Source organism: Solanum lycopersicum, chromosome 3, assembly GCF_036512215.1.
Source record: "Solanum lycopersicum chromosome 3, SLM_r2.1".
NCBI lineage: Eukaryota > Viridiplantae > Streptophyta > Magnoliopsida > Solanales > Solanaceae > Solanum > Solanum lycopersicum.
Genome location: NC_090802.1, coordinates 38,740,666 through 38,755,791, shown reverse-complemented (window position 1 = coordinate 38,755,791; position 15,126 = coordinate 38,740,666).

Genomic DNA, 15,126 nt, shown 5'->3' with positions numbered 1-15,126 from the left:
ATGAACACAAACCTAGATTTTGAGGTTACCCAGCAATGCATAATGACTTTCCAGATTGTGTCGCATCATTTTTAAGTCAAATAAGAATTTGGGAAAATGTCCAATAACATCAGGGGACTTTTGGTAGTTCGGGAATTATTTGTTTACGGTTATTGAGTCTTTTTAAAACCAAAAGTTCACCACCTTCATCAATACCCTCAAGCCGAAACAAAAATTCTCCAGTCACTCTCTTCAAAAACATCATTAATGAAGCTTTAAAGCTCCAACAAATAAGACTAAATTCCCCATGTTTTCCAATGAAATTTCGTGGAGTTTCTACAAATAATGTAGGTGTTCATCCTTAACTACTTTTCCATTCAAGGATCCAATTTGAAATGATTTTCAAAGATATTCAAACACTTAGAAATTCCTATTTTGAATTCTACCAATGTGTTCTAGCATGAAATGATTTGAATCAACGTTTTATGATATAATTGATGTTTATTGAATGTTTTATGATCCAAAAAACAATGAAACCATGCATTACATGAGTTCCTATTTTGGTCTTAATGTGGTTGAGTGGATCATGGATTAATACTATTTATTTCATGTGCATATTGTTATGGGCTATTGAATTATGTAATTTTTGATTTCAGAAATGTTTATGTCTTCCTTATAATGTTGATATCCATTATGAGTTTTGATCGATCATTGATTTAGTTAAATTATTTGCTTAGTGTTATGTATTGTTATTGGTAATATCTTAATTATGTAAATTTGTATTGGAAATGCTAAAGAATTATTATAATGGCTATTGGAAGGTGGTGAGTTTAGCTAATTTCTTTGTTTAGTATTTAATTGATATTGAATTTTCATTGTTTAGTACGATACACTTATGGTGGCGGTGTTTCATTGTTATAATCTTTATGAACATGGAATTGTCGATATTATATTGAGAATTATGGTATGAACATGAAAATGTATATGAAAAGGTAAAAAGTGATGGATTCTTAGACATCCATTTGATCTTTTATGAGTGTGATAACTATATTATCAAATTTATTTCTTCTTTAGTTGTTGAAATACATAATGATGAAGGAGTATTGAGACCCTTTATAGAAGATGTTATATCTTTTATTTGTAGAGTAGATGTTCTTATTTGGAACTTTACTTTTATTGAATAAATGATATGATAAATGAATGGAAATGTTGAGTATCTAGGATAAATAGACTTAAGTTGGTGCTCTTCCTTAAATTAATAATGAGGCATTCTAGATTATATGTTGAACCGGTGGACCTAAGAATGGTGCCCCTTCTTGGTGAGTTTACAACCTAAGTGAATGTGAAACTTTGAATATCAAAGAAGGTTTATGAAAAGATTTGAAGTGAAAGATCGTAATGGTGTCCTACTTGAGTTGAGTGATGGACCTAGGTGGTAAATTACTCTGTCAAAACAAAGGCAAATTACCGAGAGAATATACTTGTGGAAGTATATATATTATTAGAAGGATAGATTGCAAATAAAGCTTTGATATTATTTGGCCATGTGCCAACAAAGGCTGATTACTGATTCTATCTTTGGCAAGTGGTACACCTTCAACGATGTGGGGTGTTATGACACAGAGTTTTATACCTAGATAGTGTGTTTTATGTCGTTTAATGGCTCTTTGCATCATATTGTATGTGCATTCAATTATTGAAGAAGTTCTACAACGTGTGGGTAGTTAAATTAGATGCTACCTACACATGACACAAGTAGGCTTTGAATGTGCTAGGACTAGATCCTTAGGTCTCCTCCTAGGCTATTATCTAAACTACTGCAATTGTATACTTGTTTATTTAATGGCATAATAAATATGTTGATTTAGTTAAATTATATGGTAACTAAAGGTTCTTACCTAGTGTATCTTTAATGATTTCTTAGGTGTGCTTGAAGAGGGTGTAGAGGTATTTTTTTCATGTCTTATGTAGGTGAGTCTTATACTATACATGATAAAAAGGGAATAATCCTACTTTATTTACTCTTGAGGATCAACTTATTTAGGTTTGAAGGGGTTTTATGGAGGTCTCTTCATATCTTACTTATGTGGGTCTTAGGATAACCTTTGGTAGGAGGCCTAAATGTTTATTTGGTTCCCAATTGATGATAGTTGTATCATGTGGATTTATTGAATGTGTATAATATTTAAATAGTTACTTCAATATGGTTCTTATATTTGTTTATGAGTTTTATATCAAAAGAGCACAAAAGCATACTTTAAAGCAAAAGTTCATTTTTGCATGGTTTTAGTGCATATCACCATGCCTATTGCATTCAATGTGTTAATTCAATATGATTTCTGTTTCTACAAGTGTAGGTGGAAAGTGAGGATATTTCACAAGTCAAATAATTATATTAGCATTCTGTCATGATTTCTATGTCCTCATATCATCCGAGGACATAGAAAATGTTTTAGTGTCAATTTTCAAAGACATTGTAATAGACTTTAGTTTCTTTTAAATGATTTAAGGGTCGTGAGCATATGATATTCTATGTGTCTAAGATGGCTATGTCAACACTTAGTGCTTCATTAAGATTTTATATAAGAGTTTACTATAATGATGAAAAGTTTTATTTCTGCAATACTTTTCATTTATTTATATGTGATGAAAGATTTCTAAGGTCTCGTAGAAGACCTCCAAGATGATGAGTAAGTTGTGTGGTGAATTAAGGTTGCCCTATATTATAGGGTGTAATTTGCGTCATTACGAGTTGAATACATTAACATATTAAAAAACATGAGATATTTTGATAGGTAATAACTATACTTTAGAAGTCAAAAATCATCTTTCTTAAATTAACTGTTCCTAAAATAAAATTTTCCAAATTATTTTTCTGCAGATTTCTCAATCTTTAGAAAATTAATATACACACTCTTATACACAATATGATTACAACATAAACATGTCACTACCGGGGAGCACCCCCTTGACGTATGCTGCGTCGTCGTCCTCGGAGAGGACTGTGACAATCATATTAGCATTCCTCATAATATATCATCCGTCAAAATGTGGAAAAATTAAAACTTTTTACATATTGAGGTGTACATAGACCTCTCAAATACTACACTTAAAATCCTCACATATGATATTTACATAGGATTCTTATTTTGACAATAAAGCCAACATATATGGAGTTAGTCTAATATTACTTTCTAACTTTAAACCATCATAAATAAATTAGCTCATTCGGGCATAACGCTCATACAAATGTATAATTTCCACACAGGGCTAACAACAGTAGGAATGAAAGAATATGTTAAGACTATAGAAAATACGACTAGGATAGATAGTATGCATCATCCACAAACATTAAAGACTCACGAATTAACTTGGGAATGATGTCCAAGACTTATTTCAATTGATCTTGTTACCTCAACGGACCAAACCTACATTGTTTGGTAAGGGGAAACAATATGGGTTAGGACAATCACATTTACAAAGTATGCAAACATATGCATATAAAACATTGAAATCATTCATAGACAGTAATTTGTGCAAAACTATGCTATGTAACTTTTCAAAGTCTTTATGAACACAAAGAACATATATAAGTCAATAGAAACAACATTACTTAAGACATTACCATATCCAACACAAGACAAACGTCAACACAAAGTCACGTCAACATGGATAATATCAACATAACACATATTAACATGAATAAAATAAATTTGAAATCATATAGGTATGAAAAACTCGATAATAACATTACAATAACAATTCATGTACAAGATTTTAGAATAATCTCAACTTGCTCACAAACTCTTCCTAATCCTAGAAGTGCAATGCTTATGTGAAGTCCTATAACCTTACATAGTCTAGTAAACCAAGTAAAGGACCATTAGCAATGTAAATATTTCATATTTCTTCTTATCATGCATGTTCTTCATCAAATATATATCCCGTTAGACCAATAACATGTACATTAATGAATCTAAGATCATATAGGATCATCAATATGCAAAGTCGTAATATCCATTTCATTCATATCATAAGTACATAATAAAAACCTCCTAGGACTTCCTTCAACGTCAATTAGTGCAATGTATAATTAGAGTCGTGTCACATCCCGAAACCACATCCTGAAAGTTAGGTTTAATCTTATATTGGAACTGGCGTACTTCACCTCTCGCAGCTCTTGTAATATTCTTTTCATATCATTCATCGCATAAAACTAATGAAAAGTAATCTCGAATTTAAAACATTTCACAAAACATAACATAGTCGTTAAAAACTCTATCTTAAAAAGCAATGGGAAATAATAAGTCTCAATCTCATTATCATAAGACACAAGAATACTTGGAACACAACCTAAACTTCAATACAAAATTAGAAATACATAGTGTATTACAATATTTCAAAGGAAAACATAAAAGACATTAATGTCCTCGAGTTACATGCGGACATACTTCAAATTCTTTTGAACGATTCTATGGTCCAAGTCTTCCTTCCCAAGAGCTCCTCACCTACGAAGAACTATATAGATAGATAAAAGCATGCATTTAGTACAACCACGTGTACTAAGTATGGCACTAAGTATAAAATCATGAAAACCAACATTTATTGGAAATATACATCTTTTCTTATAGAAATCATATTATTATCATAAGAACAACATATAAAAACATAGAAATACATAAGATTGCATTTCAATATAGTAATACATTTTTAGGATCACTTAGTAGTGAGTCCATTAAATATTAAAGTGAAGTCTTTTCATTGTACAGTAAAGTACTTAAGCATCACTTTAGACACCTTTTAGCATGCAATTATCCCACTCAAAGATATAATAACATTCACTTCAGTCACACAAAGAGAGACCTCAAATATACCCTCTCTAGATGTACCTAAACGACCCTTATGATTTCTTAAAATGAGTCACATACATACTTACATAGCATCATAAATATCAAGGTAAGATTCTTCTTCCAAAGGTGACTCTAAGTCTCATTTGAGTGAGTTGTGAATTGACCACCCATACAATCCCTAAAACACACACTCAAGAGATCTTGTAGGCTCCCTAGGATAGATTAATTCTCACTTAACACACCAACATATAGATGATATGACACTCTTCTTCAAAAAGCTATCAAAAGACCTACTTAAGTAATCAACAAGATAACATCCACGATTGAACTCTTCAAGATTACCTAAGAAATCCTTAAGACTACCTAAGGCTTAGATCATGCCCACAAAATTAACCAACTTCCCTTACTAGAGTCATCTTCAAGACTTGCGAAGATCAGACATAAAGAAATAATCTCTTATGCCCTCGTCCCACTGTAGCTAAAGAATCCTTATGTCACTGTAGATTTGGTACTCATTCATTTATATACTTCATAACACAAATCATAGTTCATTAGTTAATTAAGACTCATATATCACATAAAGGACACTCAAATAATGGTCTTTGACAAAACCTAGGAACTCCAAGTAAACACCTCCCATGTCTATTGTGCAATGTCTAGATAGCGACACATACCACCACCAACTCCTCATAAACTTATCTAACACTAATAGGTATTCCATATAATAATAATAGGCAATAATTGACATAGACCATTATAGAAAGATATGGAATTTGAAGTTCTATCCTACTCCTATGAGGTTGTTGTAATTGCCAAGGGTAGAACTTATACACATCCCATGTAGGCACATGGTCAAGGAATATGAAGGGCATACTTTTTAATCTAGTCTCGCTCTTTAACTATAACTACTTCCCCTTACAATACTCACTCGGTGCTAGCCTTCATCCTCATAGAGTAATTCACACATTCGGTAGGCATAAAAGTGTTACATAAAAAGTTCATAACCCAATAACATTTACCATACCAAAGAAAGGTCCACTAGGGCTACCTCACAATGACAACAAGAAGATCATGATGACATTTCTAAGAATTAATACGATAGCATTCCATAAAATTAACATTAAGTCCATCATTCCTTTAATTTGAAGGATACCATTACGGCTTACAAATTCAACAATCTTAACCTTACCCCTAAGTCAAGGTTTTCACATAAAAGACTCTCTTAAATTCATTTAAGGTCACATGTCATTCATACATTAAACACTAAGAGTTTTATCATCCAAATTCAAGAGATCACGTATTCATAAGCATATATACATTACGAAAGGGACACAAGTAAACCAAGACAAGACATCACATACTTCACTTTTAACTCGTAATGCAGTCATTCTAGAATAAGATAGGAACAAGTATAACATCTTCAAGTCATCATATATACTATAATAACATCATCAATGTAATCAACATAGACTCATATAGCCAGTAGGAATAACCAAGACTCAACTCTAACACTTCACAAGTAGATAGTTATTGTAAGGATTCACATAATCAACTATACAAATAGCCACAATACTTGAAGTAGTTGTCGACAAGGCCATGATCATTATAGTATACAAAGTAACGCCGACAAGGCCACGTCAATTGCAAATAAAACACATAACACCTCCACCATAAGAGGACCATACCAATCATAACATAATTTAAATAAAAATAACATCAAAATATATGAAATAGAGAAGCATACCCCTACATCATCCTCAACACCTCAATCACAAGTCGACTTACTCAATTCGATAACAGAAGACCCTTACCCAAGGTCATAACCAACAATTCAACATAAAAAGTACAATAATTAATGAACTAGGTTTATTCAACATAAATTCATCAAACTAATTAAACATAGATATCAGAATACTACAATTATTACTTCAAGGAATAGCCCACATAAAACTACACAATAATTCATCTACATTAGATCAATATCAAATAAAACAGAACTTATTCAAAAACTAGGGTTAATCAAAATTCGTGGGTTAATAGGTAATTTAGGTTAAAATCATCAATCTAATCCATGATAGACTTTTAAAAACAATTGGTGCAAGAACCCTTGGTAGAAAACTAAAATTGGACAATTCAACTTGAAAACCTAAAAAATATCTTGATAATTGGGACTCCTTTATGAAGAGAGTTTCAAGGACCATAATAAATTCCTTGATGAAGTTAATTCTTCACTTTGATTAAGGATCTCCTCTCAATTATTCACACCAAGCCCATCTTTTATTTTGGAGTTCAATGTAGTCTTTGGGAGTTTTTTTTAGGGATTTATGGGTTTTAATTAAAAAGAATGAAGCCTTCAATGGTTTTAACACTTTTATACACATTGAAAATACACAATATACCCCAAATAAACATAGAATACCCTTATTTAAAAGTTGTGTGAAATTACAATATCACCCCTTAACATACAGTAAAGTTGCACGCACAAAGACCACCATCAACGGTTGCCCTATCGACGAAACATATGTCCATGCATGGACCGTCGTGGTCTTCATCAATGTGTTAGGAGACTTGAAACTATGCATTTTTCTCCCTAGTATAAGGAACAAATGACGCCCACAACTATGGGGCGTCGACCAGGCCACTGGACGTCGATTGCCATCCGTAGGTGGACTACCTTGGGCTGTTTTGGCCAGGAACATGGGTCATTTCTCAAAAACCCTTGGTTGGTCCTTGGGGATGTTTTCCCGGACGTGTACAGACATAATAAGAGCATTTATGAGTTTAGTACCTCTCACCTGGATTTCATCAAAAATGAATGCACACAACTAAACGAAATAATCTTGAACACACAAGATCATTTCAAGACACATTTTTAACTTAATAGACATTCTTGGATGTTTAACCTCAAAACTCCACAAAATGTAATACAGTGCATATATATTCTCTACTAACTCATTAAAGTACCTTAAAACCTCATGAATCACACCTAGTCACATAACATCACATATGAGGCAGATAGGTGACTTATTCGCCAAACGTCTAGGTTGTCCCTTGACGTTTGACTTCCAATGCACCTAATACTTTATACACTACCTCAATACCATATATTAGACCTATTTAGGACCTTGTACAAAAACCAAAATGTTAGTATCAAGTTCACCTATGTGATTTTTGGGGTAACATTCGTCCTCGAATGACTCTTATCACTCTCCTAACTCTTCCAAGAATGGAGATTAATATATAAGATAATAACAATACTATAAAATACATAATTAATAATAAATCATCAATTTAACATAGTAGAGAAATTCACAACTCAACAAGAAACTAGAAAATAATTTTATAACTCATTATGCTACAAAACTCACATACTTCATTTCAAATAGCAAAAATCATTTTTTATTAAATATCATACTTATATATATCAGCTATAACCATATTAAAATAATTTTGGACCAAAGAATCTATTTGTGAATTTTCCAAATCATAAGACTGAGCAGTTTCCCAATGTAACAATTATTTTAAAAAATTTTTTCAGAAATGCGACTTTTAGGTTAATCATGGCATAAACATACTAATATTCAAAGTAAAATCATGCAAACACATCGTACTATATAATATGACTTCATAAAATAAACAATGCAACAAGTTAATGAAATTCAATTTCAACCAAACTCCTAAACACCATGCACATGCAACATTCTTGTATACTATTCTATCGTATTTAATAACCATACTCCCCAACATAGAAGGAACTAATATTAACACAATAAAAAGAGAACTTACTGGTATCAACATCACTCTCATCTGGCTTCTCCCCTCTAGATCGGAGTGCATAGAAACGCCTCTTTGTTGGAGCATCATCCTTTGGAAAAGTAGGAGCAACTTGCTTACCCTCTCTTCCTCCAAAAGAAATCATAGGACAATATGTCACCTTGTGTCCTTCTTTACCATAACCAAAGCATTTCCCAGTACCCAATACACACTCACCATAATGTTTCTTGCCACATTTTGCACAAGTAGGTTTGACCTTTTGGGACCACCTTCTTTCTCCAATTTCACCTTAGCAATCTTAGGTTCTTCTTGAGTTTAAGGCCTTTTCTTAATCCTATTTTTCTAATGATTATTAGCACCACTCCTTTTCATGTTTTTAGCCACCCTTCTTATTAGACTCTTCAAACTATTGTGCATACACCACGAGTCTAGCTAGGGTCATATCATCATGTAGCATAGCAGTACGACATTATTCCAACACTAAATCGGCTACTCTGGTAAAAAAAAGACTCATTTCATCTCTTAGATTAGACACAACAGAAGGGTCATACCTAGACATTATTTAGAATTTCAAAAAGTATTCATCAACACCTATATTACCTTGTTTGAGATCGGTAAACTCCTACAACTTAACTTCTCTTTTCTTTTGGGGAAAGTACTTACCAAGACCCGATTCTTCCAGCCAATTATCCTTCAATTGAGTGTATCATATTTGAGAATAATCCCTCAATTGGTACGAATCGAACTCTGCCTTCTCCCTACATATAACTCCCATAGAACTCAACACCTTATACACCTCATTAGGAAACTCTTGTTGATCCTTCCCAACCATAGAGACAATAAAGATAGGAGGATTCATCCTCACAAAGTCTCTCAACCTAGATGTCATAGTGCTCTCTACAACATTCACCCTAGGCATCATACTAAAATTTATTTTAGTAGTCACGACATGGGCTAAAGCAACCAAAGCCTATCTAATATCGTGATTAGTCAAATCTGGATGAACCACCGACACATCATTATCTCTTTCCACACTGGGAATATGATCACCTTGAAGAGGAACTTAAGCACCTTTGACACCTTGCCCATCTTTAGGAACATGCTCAAATTGCTCAACTTGAGGAGGAATCTCCTTATTCATCCTCTCCTCTTTAAGCCTTCTAGCGGACATCCTTCTAGCATTAGTTTCCTCAAAACACATGGAAGCACATTAAGAAGGATAGTCATAACATTTACTCTACCGCACAACATAGGAGTAGAAAAAAAAGGAAACTCTATCATCCTATAGCCTCTTTACCAAAGATGTGTCGCGACTCACATCAATGGTCAAGGCTCTACTAGACGTGACATGAAGAGACTTTTCAATTCATAATGCCAGTTTCACAACCTATGCTTTGATATCAAGGTTGTCACATCCCAAAACCACACCCTAGAAGTTACAACAATCTCGGATTTCAACCGGCGTACTTTACCTCTCGGAGGTCTTGTACAAGCCCTTTCATATCATTCATCTCATAAACATAGTAAAAAGTAGTGTGGACGTAAAAGTTTTCACAAAACATAACATAGTATTTAAAAAATAATTCATATAAAGCAATAGGAAATACTATGTCTCAATGTTATCATGTTAATACGCAAGAATACTTGGACATGACCCATACTTCAATACGAAAATAGAAATACTTAGACTATTACAATACTTCAAATCCCTGGAGTAAAATGAGGACATACATCAAATTCAATTGAATGATGATATGGTCAAAGAATTCCTTCCCAAGAGCTTCTCACTAATCAAGAACAATATAGATAGATAAAATCATGGAGATAGTACAACCACATGTTCTAAGTATGTCTTTATGCATAAAATTATGAAAATGGTCATTTAACAGAAAAATGCATCTTTTCTTTTAGAAATCATATTATAATCATAAGAACAATATTAAATAACTTTGAAATATATAAGATAAAATTTAAATAAATTACTACTTTTTTAGGATCACTTAATAGTGAGTCGATTCACTGTTACAGTGAACTCTCTTCACTATAAAATAAAATACTTAAACTTCACTTTGGACACCCTATAGCATGTAATTGTCCCACATAAAGTTATCCTATGATTCTGACAAGTAACAAAAAGAGATATCGTCCATACACTCTCTCTAGATGCGCCTAAACGACCCATAAGATTTCTTATAATGAATCACATACTTACAAAGAATCATAAACATCAACATAAGATTCTTGTAGCAAAGGTTACTCTAAGATTCACTTGAGTGAGTTGTGAAGCGACCAACCATACAATCCCTCACAGACACACTCAAGAGATCCTGTAGACTACTTAGGATAGGATCAATCTAACTTAATACACCAACACGTTGATGGTATGACACTCTCCTTCAAAAATCTCTAAAAAACCTACTTAAGTAATCAGGAAAATAACGTCCATGATTCACCTCTTGAAGATTACCATAGTAATCCTTAAGACTACCTAACTGTTATATCATGAACACAAAATCAACCAAATTCCCTAACTTAAGTCATCCTAAAGACTTCCTATGATAAGACATGACGAGATCATCTCTTATACCCTTTTCACACTTTACCTAAGTAATCCTTAAGTCACGTTAGATTAGGTACTCATTCATTTACATAATTCATAACATAAGTCATTATGTCGTTAGTTCATTAAGACTCATATATTACATAAAGGATACTTAAATAATGGTCTTTGACTAGACCTAGGAACTCCAAGTAAACACCTTCAAAGTCTATTATGAAATATCTAGATAGCGTCCCATACCACCACCTACATCTTATAAACTTATCTAATTCTAATATGTATTGCATATTGATGAGAATAAGCAATAACCAACAAAGACCATGATAGAAAGACATGGAATCCAGAGTTCTATGCTACTCTGATGAGGTTGTTCTACTTTCCAAAGATAGAACTTAGTCAAATCCCATGTACGCACATGGTTAAGGAATATGAAGGGCATACTTTGTAATCTATACTCACTCTTTAACAAGAACTACTTCTCCTTACCATAAAAAATTGGTGCCAGCCTTATTTGTGATAGAGTAATTAAAACATTTGGTTCACATAAAAGGGTTCCATACCAAGTTCATAACCCAATCACATTTACCGTACCAAAAAAAATGGCACAACGGTTACCTCAAAATGGTGACAAGAAGCTCATCATGACTTTCATAAGGATTAATATGACGTCCTTCCAGCCAGTTAACCTTAAATCCATCATTCCATTAATTTGAATGATACCATTACAGCTTACAACTTCAACAATCTTAACCTTACCACTAATTCAAGGTTTTCACATAAAAGACTCCTAAGTTAATTTAAGGTCACATGATATAGATACATTCAAGAATAATCTTTTAAATATCCTAATTCAAGACATCACATATTCATAATCATATATAAATAAAGCAAGGGACACAAATCAACAAAGACAGTACATCACATACATCACTCTTAACACATAATGCAAGTCATTCTAGAATCACATAGGAACAACCCTAGTATCTTCAAGTCATTCTATATACTATCATAACATCATGAATGTCATCAACATAGAATCATATAGGGCAGTAGGAATAACCAAGACTCAACTCTAACACTATGCACATAATGTCAAAGTCATAGTCTTGCATGATCACCTAAGACAATATCAATAGAATAATACATATAAGACTTTACAGGTAGATAGTTATTGTCATGATTCACATAATCAACTACACAAATATCAACATTACTTCAAGTAGTTTCTAATAAGGCCATGATCATCATATTATGTAAAGTAACATCGACAAGGCTACGTCAATTGCAAAAAAACACATAACACCTGTACCGTAAGTGGACCATACCAATCACAACATAATTGAAATATAAATAACATAAAAATAAAGAAATTAGTTCAGTATACCCCCACATCATCTGCAACACCTTAATCAAAAGTCAGCTTACTCAATTCGATAACACAAGACACATACCCAAGGCCATAACAAACAATTTAACAAAAAAACTATAATAATCAATGAACTAGGTAAATTCGATGTAAATTAATCAATATAATACAACCTTTATATTAATTTACTACAATTATTACATCAACGAATATCCCACATAAAACTACATAAGAATTTATTAACATTTATTCAATACATGTAACCCACAACTTAGTCAAAAACTAGAGTTTCATACAATTTCAGTAGTTCATACGTAATTTAGATTAAAATCATCAGTAAAAAATCAATATAATCTATAATATACGTTTAAAAACAATTGATGCAAGAACCCATGGTAGAATCATGAAATTGGACAATTAAACTTTTAAAAACATTGAAAACATCTTGACAATAGGGTCTCCTCGATGAAACGAGTTTCAATGATCAAAATTCATACCTTGAGGAATCTAATACTCCACTTTAATGAAGAATGCCCACTCAATTCGTCACACCAAGACTTTCTTTGGTTTTGAACTTCAATGGAGTCTTTGGGAGTTTCTTAGGGACTTTGGAGTTTTGATTTAAAAGAATAAAGTCTTCAATGTATTTAACACTTATATACACATTTAAATTATCCAAAAGACCGCTCATAAACCTTCAATACCCTTCTTTAGAAGTGGGGTGAAATTAAAACATCACCCCTCAAATTATAGTAAAGCTGCACATATGCAAACAACCACCGACGGTTGCCCAATTGACGGGGCTTAGGTTCATCCACGGGCTGTCCTGGCCTTCGTCGATGGGTTTGGAGACACTCAACTTATAGTTTTGGTACCCTGAATAAGGACCATACAATGCCCCCCACCTACGAGGCATCGACCAGGCCACTGGCCGTTGATTGCCATTCGTAGGTGGACTGCCTTGGGCAGTTTTTGCCACAAACATGTGTCCTTCTCAAGGACCATTTGTTGGTCCTTGATGATGTTTTATCGGAGGTTTCAAACCCAAATAAGATATTTGATGATTTTAGCAACACTCAAATGAATTTTAACTAAAACGAACACATAAAACTTGACGAGACATGCTTAGACACACAAAGTCATTACAAGGCATATCTTCCGTACTTCACGAACGTTCTTGGACGTTTGACCTCCAAAATTGATGAAACATGAAATACTGACTATATATTCTATAATAAATCATTTAATAACATTGAAAACTCATGAATCATACCTAAACACATAACACCACATATGAGTCACATAGGTGAATTAGTCATGGAACGTCTTGGCCGTCCCTTGACGTTTGACTTCCAATGCACCTAATACTTTAGACACTAACTCAATACCATATATTCGACTAATTTAGGACCTTATAACATCAATAAGAACATTTTAGTCTCAATTTCACCTATGTTATTTTCGGGGTCTTACAAGTCTGATACTCCTATCTACACTAGGTAGAAGACCTTAAAATACCCTATCTAGTGTTAACTCTACTACTTAGTTTTACATTGAGGAACAATCGCCTTAAATGACAATAGACCATGTAACCTTCACATGGATTCCGGTGGCTTGATACCCTACACCGAAATAAGGCGGTCTACTTGTCAAGGTAGTACCAAAATATTATCATAGCATTATAGGTGGATCCACTAGATAGGATTCCTATGAGAATAGCATAGTTCAAATACTAGGAGACATGCTAGAGACCCTCTTTATTCATAACTGCATTGAAGGATCCATCTCATGGAAAACATTGTGAACCTACCTTCCCACATTGGTAAGGGACACGTCTCATAACTAGTTCACTCAGTGGTAACCCCTTGTATATTAATAGTCATTAACTCATTAGGTATTTTATGTGAATGTCCATTCATTTCAACACTTCATTTATGAGATTAACACACCATCATCATTATACCATAGTAAGGCATAAAAATGATTCACAATCAACCTTATATCATCATACCTTAATAATAATCTCAAAATTCATATAGTCAAGACATTTTATTTACAATCATAATTTCATGTCCTACCTAATCTAATAACATGCAATACTTCAATTGTAAATCATCATCAAATATAAGCCATCATAATTGAAGTAACGATTCAATATCACAAAGTGTTACAAATTCAACTGCAAAACCCTTTATCAAAATATTAGCGCAAAAACAACCATATTAATCCATAAATATACACAATAACACGATATAGTAGTAATCAACACAAGAAAAAATTCAATTGTATCATCACTAACTAACTCAACATCAATTCATAAACTAGAGTTAGGGAAATAGGGTCACTTCATGATTTCTTCTATAGAAATAGGTCATTTAAAGTTAATTATCATAATTAACCAACAATAAATAGTAATATATTATTTATACTCAAAGGAAACCCATGTTTTTGACTTTTTTAGGTATCAATTTGAAGGAGCCTCTTGGGAAAAAGATCGTAAGAGTGAAGAGCTATCATTGAATATTGATGGAGAGAGTGTTGAAATCATGTAACTCTAATGCCATTGAACCTTAGTGTTCAATGGTGTTCTTTGTGGA